This window comes from Littorina saxatilis, unplaced genomic scaffold, assembly GCF_037325665.1.
Source record: "Littorina saxatilis isolate snail1 unplaced genomic scaffold, US_GU_Lsax_2.0 SUPER_12_unloc_3, whole genome shotgun sequence".
NCBI lineage: Eukaryota > Metazoa > Mollusca > Gastropoda > Littorinimorpha > Littorinidae > Littorina > Littorina saxatilis.
This window is the reverse complement of record NW_027125701.1, coordinates 77,214-84,144: the sequence shown is the minus strand read 5'-3', so window position 1 is coordinate 84,144 and position 6,931 is coordinate 77,214.

Sequence of the window (6,931 nt, the reverse complement as noted above, 5' to 3'; positions counted from 1 at the left end):
CGCTAGCCTGAGTAAGAGTACCCTTCTCGGCCTGCAGCCTAGCTAGTTCTAGCTGGTGATCGCGTTCGGCCTGTTTGTCCTGTCTGTCACGTTCGGCCTGCCGTTCCCTTTCTTGTCTGTCAAGTTCATCTTTCTCTTTCCGTTCTTGTCTGTCACGTTCGTCTTTCCTTTCCTGTCTGTCTCGTTCTGCCTGTCGTTCCCTTTCTTGTCTGTCAAGTTCGTCCTTCTCTTTCTTGTCCTGTCGGTCACGTTCGGCCTGTCGTTCAGCCTGTCGTTCCCTTTCTTGTCTGTCAAGTTCGTCCTTCTTGTCCTGTCTGTCACGTTCTTCTTTTCTTGTCAGTCGCTCAAATTCTTCCTTCCGTTCCACTTCTAAGCGTTTTAGAACGCTTCGGGCTCTAACGCGTGCGTCTCGCTCAGTCGGTTGCTCACTACCAGGAGACTCGAAAGTTATTCTCCTCGTCGGAGATCCCCCTGTGGCCATGGTTAGTTTTAGCAAAGCTTTATCACAAAAGTAAGTCTAACGCAGCTATAGCTAGAATACGCGGTGACGAAAGCGGTGGATACAAAAATCCAGCAACCGGAAAATGCAGAAGAAAAATCCAAACGGTGTAGAACAAATCGCGTAGCCTACTTTATGGCTGCTTTCTGCGGTGAAACAAAGTGTTTCCCACAGCCGTGGCCTACTTTATCGGCTGCTTTTTGCGGTGAAACAGAGTGTTTCCCACAGCCTTGGTTAGGACAGAAGTCCTCGGACCCTTCCCCCCCAAAATTCCAACAAAGTCAAAATATGGAGAAAAATCCAAGTAAAACAAGACTATAGAAATATAACCTGTTACAGAATGCGAAACAACAATGTAGAGAAAACTGAGTAAAACGAATAACAAATCCGCTAACCCCGCTCAGCTCTCTGCAACGGAAAACTCTGAACGTACAACAACAAAGATTCACAAACAAAGGAAAGGGAAGTAATCACAGTTAGCGCATACAATAACTCACAAATTACAATTTACATTTCCTGCAAGATGTGAATCGCTTAAGGTGTGGTATATGATCAAAACTATACAAAAAAGGGTAGCACCAAGCAGAAAATAAGTCGAGCACTGACGAGATTATCTGCTCTTAGTTATCCTTAATTGGTGGGTCTTTATCAGTTGGAAATTAACTGAGTAAATCCCGGCTTGGCCCCCACGTGTCACGTTTCAATATATCACTCAAGGTGATTATGAACCGGTTAATTACTACTAATTAACTAACCACACCACGATCCACTCTCGCAGGCATACAATTAAATAGAGTCAACAAAAGTATAAGTTTCAGACGCCTGTTTATGTATAAACTCTCCACCTCCCTCGAGCCTTCACTCAAAATATGTTCCTTTTACGTTCTCAACACGTAAAAACCAGTGTTCACTGACAAAATGCCAGTACTATGTAGAAAATTATAGTAACACGCTGAACCCGTGTAAATACAGTCAAAATGAGAATGTTCTGTTCGAAAAGCTCTAGTTCGTGCAGGTGTCACACCCCACGTTGTCACTACTCCAATGAAATCATAGATACGAAAAGACAACGGTGGTCAACGGGGTGCGTACGACATGGTGCACTTAGCTTTATCTCTGCTGCTGCTGCTTAGCCGGTATGCTGGTTAGTCGGTTCGCTGGTTAGCCGGTCCGCTGGTTAGCCGGTTCGCTGGTTAGCCGGTCCGCTGGTTAGCCGGTCTCCTGGTTAGCGTAGCCTCAACAGTTCCCGCCAGAGTCAGCCGTGCCGATGTTACGGGAACGTAACGAACGAACGAAACGAACGAACGAAGGAAGGCTGCAAACAGAAAGCATCGGTGCACTAAACATGTCAGCTACCCCTCACCCACCACCTTAAAACATGTCATCTTTAAATATCTCATCGAGCACGTGGGCCTGCACAAAACTGACTTTTTACAACAACAAAACAGCCATTTTCCGTCCTTCTCTCCCTATCTGCAAAAACCATATACAGATTAGTATTTTAGCGTCACAGAGAGTAAATTATGCGCTAACCTGGAAAGAACAACAGAGAGTATTTCATTCCACAACACAGACTCATCAACAGCGTTAAATAATGATTTATTACCTCAAAAGCCTATGATTGTAACTCTCAATGGAAGCAAAGTCCGCCTCCTCCCTGGAACAGTCTCTGTTCGTCAACAGTGACCCAAAACGTCCAGAACCCCTTGTCGAATCCTTATGCGAAAGCCATCGCCGACGAAGGAAATGTGACGACTTGTCCTCAGCAAAATACGTGGCAGAGGAAAGGAATAACTTGTGGAAGTTCCCCTAGAGTGCCGAATATGATACTCGGTGAAAAACCATCATACTCTAGTAACTGTGTGTTAGGTCCTTCCCCTTCTGCCGCTGGGTGTCAAGTGTGTCGTCCTTGAGTCTCTGACAGACCACCTAGCCAAATACACGTGACTGACCTTGTCACCAAACCAGTCCAGCTATACACAGTTTTGCCTCCCCAAACAGGAAAAAGACACGAGAAACTCAATCCCTGAAAATCCCGTGCGCGCTGTCAGCGAAAAAAACCGTCAGCCCTATGACAGCAGAAACCTGCACTGTGAAGCTCGTGCGTTTCAAAACATCCGTGCTCGGGAGCACTGTCAGCAAAAACTCTGCTGTGTCCAATATCACGCACAGGCGCTTTCTATCATACATTGACCCAGAACAGGCACTCCACTGAGTGACGCTTTCTTGGTCTCTGTCACCCGATCGTGACACACATGCATAATGAATCACCTGGAATTGCAACAGGGAGATACTGAAGTAATTGGAAACAAACACTTGAAATTGACAGAGAAACAATTGAAAATATATTACTGACATGAGCGTACAATATTTTAATGGAAGTGCATTTTTAGCACGAAGCATCCGCAGGAGGATGCACTAACAATTACATAGTGCCACAAAATGTGTACGGACATTTCACAACCGTGCATTATTAGCACAGAACACATACATAGGGGCGCACAAAACTTTATTGTACCATGATGATGATCGGGATTGTTGAAGATCTTTTCTTGTGCAAGGCGCCCCTGTATGACCGCAACTGATCCAACCGGCCGCATCTGAACAAACGACGTCGAAACGGCGCGAAACACGTCCTCTCGGTTGGTCTCGGATTGACTCGGCTCCTCTCGGTCTTTTTTTTGTGTGTGTCTTTTTTTCTTTTCCTTATGGTCGGAGTGGTATATTTATGTACATCTTAGATTAAAAAAACCACCCGAAAGCTGTGTTTAATCGTTTCGCGTAAATTGTACATTTTTTTTCAGCTTTGAAATTGTTTTGGCTTGGAGAGTCAGCGCGCTTTGGCTTGGAGACTAATTCTCCACAGGCACGTTCTTCCCAACCACAGATACCAGCGTCGTCCGCGACGCTGGAACAAGAAGAGGAAGTAAGCACATAAAACACATACTGTTACACACACACACACACACACACACACACACACACACACACACACACACACACCCCATTGCCGCAGCGCGCACAGTGCGCCAGATATTGATCCGCAATGTGATAGCGTGCCGGCTGTTGCTCCCTAGCGCTGTGGTGTTAGCTCAGACGGAGATAATGTATAGACATCTATGGCTCAGCACAGTCCCGGCGAACGGCGATCAATAGTGTAGGTGACGACGGTGTTTTGGTAAGTTGGCTGTGCATATAAGGCAGTGCATCAGAGAGAGAGCCACAATTCGTCGTGGGATTTGCTATTGTATTACCGTCTACATTGTAACAAGATGGCTCCAGATTATAAGTGTGACCAGTGTGGCAAAAACTTCAGCCGTCGAACGAATCGGGACCGGCACAAACGGAACCAACATAAAAACAGTTTTAGTCATGTCTGTGACCGCTGTGGGAGAGCCTTCTGCAGGACCGATGCCCTCCAGCGTCACCTTCAAGGTCACGAAAGAGCCGACAAGAGACCTCAAGAGCCAGCGGAAATCCAACCGCCTGTAAAGAAGGTGAAAGTTAAAGAGCAAGCTGCTAGGGAAGAGAGGATGGAAGATGGAAATAGAGAAGAGGAGAAGGAGAAGGAGGAGGAGGAGGAGCAAGCCGTAGAAGAGAAGGAGGAAGAAAACCAAGCTATGGCAGAGGAGGAAGAGGGAGGAGAAGAACGAGCTATGGAGGAGGTGGAAGAAGCGCCTGTGTCGCTGTGGGACGAAGAACCTCTGGAAACAGTGACACTACCTGAAGACTGTGATGCAGCGTTATACGAACTGTATAAAGAGCACTAGGACTCCATCCGAACGCACCACCACTACGGTCCAGTTCAGAACACTTCCAACATCAGATGGAACAACTGGAATATGCCATTGTGGGATCAAGAACTCGTGACCAACATTTTTGAATCACATCCGATGCGTTTCAAGATCAACGCAAGTCACAGTTTTGTTCTGTTCCATATTGAAACCATGGAGTTCAAGTACTTTCATTCGAGTCAAAACAACGCCAGGTTGTTTGAGCAGCCGCATCTCATCAACAACCGAGAGGATTTTGTGGCCTTTCTGGAAAACCTCCGAGAAAAAGACGTCATGGAAATGGCGAAGCAACACCGAGAGGACACCAAGTGGGCACTGCATCACATTGCAGCAACAACCTTCTTCATCAACAAGCTACCAGATTTTCCCATGGGCTGCTGCGAAGAGCCACTTCCAGAGTTTATTCGTAGAAACCACGCCATCATCAGTCTAGACAAAGACCAGAATGGGCGTCTTGACAACCTCTGTTTGTTTAGATGTTTGGCACTCCACTTCGGTGCTCAAGTCATGGCTCTGGAAAAAAATACCAAAGACCTGTTCCAGCAGTACACCGGCAGATGGGACAAGACAGGCTTCGTCGGAGTCCAATTAAAAGATCTGGAGCACGTAGAAGACCACTTCAAGGTGAACATCGACGTCTTCACCTATGACGAGCAGAACAAGTCCAATCTCGTGGCTCTGAGACGCAGTGGGAGGAAGCATGGAAAGACGCTTCGGGTTCTGAAACAAGGTCGCCATTTTTGTTTCATTACCAACATTGACCAAGCGGCCCATGCCTTTTCTTGCGGCAAATGCGGCAAACTCTGGAAAAAAGAGAGCCGACTTCGAAGACACGAGAAAACCTGCAAAGGACACTCTCCAGATAAACTCTTCCCGGGTGGTGTGTACCAGCCGACCCCGACCGCCTTGGAAATCCTAGCGTTGAACGGAGTGCTCGATGAAGAGGATGCTGTTTTCCCTTACCGAGCAACCTTCGACTTTGAGGTGTACATGGATGCCATAGATCTCCCTCGGCAACAGTCCAAAACGGTCTTCAAAGCCAAACACATCCCCATGAGCGTGTCCGTGGCGTCCAATGTGCCTGACTTCGAGGAACCAAGATGTTTCGTCAGCACGGGGGACCCTCAGCAACTGGTGTCAGACATGCTAGTCTACCTGGAGGAGATCTCAGACAGATCAACTGAACTCATGCGGTCTAACTATGGTCAGGCTATCAGCGTACTGAACGACCGTGTCCTACAAGAAGAAAAAAAAAAGCAAGACAGAGATAAAACGATGGAAGAGGGAGTCCGGGGAACATCGGGACCTTCTTGGACCAACATGCCAGCCGTGGTTCTACAGAAAATCTTGCAAAACTACCTCCAAGAGCTCCCCGTGGTTGGTTTTAACAGCGGGCGATATGACTTCAATGTCATGAAACATCATTTCCTGCACCTTGCAAAGAAACAAGATGAAGGGTTGGACAACGAGGCATCAGAAGAGGCAGCAGAGAAGCCCCAGAAAGAAGAAAAAGAAGGAGAGGAAGAAGAAGAAGGCCCCTTCAAGTGTACGGTCAAAAGAGAAAACACTTTCATGTGCGTGAGTACTGAAAAACTGAAGTTCCTGGACATCACCAACTTCATTGCACCAGGATTTTCATACTCCAAGTACCTGGCAGCATACGACATTCACGAACAAAAAGGCTTCTTTCCGTACGAGTACAACCCCGACTCGACGAGACAGCACTTCCACCCCAGAACGCCTTTCACAGCAACCTCAGGAACACAGACATCTCTGACGACGACTACGCCTACTGTCAGCGGGTTTGGGACTCGGAAGGAATGACCACACTCAGTGACTTTCTAGTGTGGTACAACAACAAGGATGTCGCTCCGTTCCTCGAAGCCCTGGAAAAACAAACAGAGTTTTATCAGTCGCTGGGGCTTGACATGCTAAAAGATGCCATCAGCGTGCCTGGGTTGACCCTCCGCTACCTCTTCAAAACGATGCCCCCGTCTGTTTACTTTTCACTCATGGGGAGAAAGCAAGAAGACGTTCACCACTGCATGAGAGACAGCATCGTGGGAGGCCCAAGTGTCATCTTTCACCGATACCACGAAAGAGACGTCACTCGCATCCGTGGCGGCAAGCTTTGCAAATGCCAATGCCTTATACCTGTGGAGCCTGATGCAGGAAATGCCCACAGAACATCCCACCATTCGCAGCAAAGAAAACAACTTTCGAGCGGAAAAGACGGACTACTATGGTCAGATGGCCCGAGAGTGGTTGGAATGGACAGCCAAGGAAACAGGAAGAAAGCTCAGACACAAGTTCAACGGCCATGAAATGACCCTGGGGCCCAAGAAAGTTCCTGTGGATGGGTGGAAGGCTCTAGCAACATAGCGTACCAATTTCACGGATGCCTGTGGCACGGCCACAACTGCGGAGGCATGCAGAAATATGGGAAAATACATCCCAAAAGCAAGAAACCCTTTTCCGAGCTCCGGGCAAACACCAAGCAGACGACGGCATACCTGCGCTGCGAGGCAAAGGTCCAAGTCATGGAGATGTGGGAGTGCGAGTGGGCTCGGGAGAAAAGAACCAACACCAAACTCAGAGAGTTTCTCAAAGAAACGTTTGTCTCGACAAAGCTCTACGG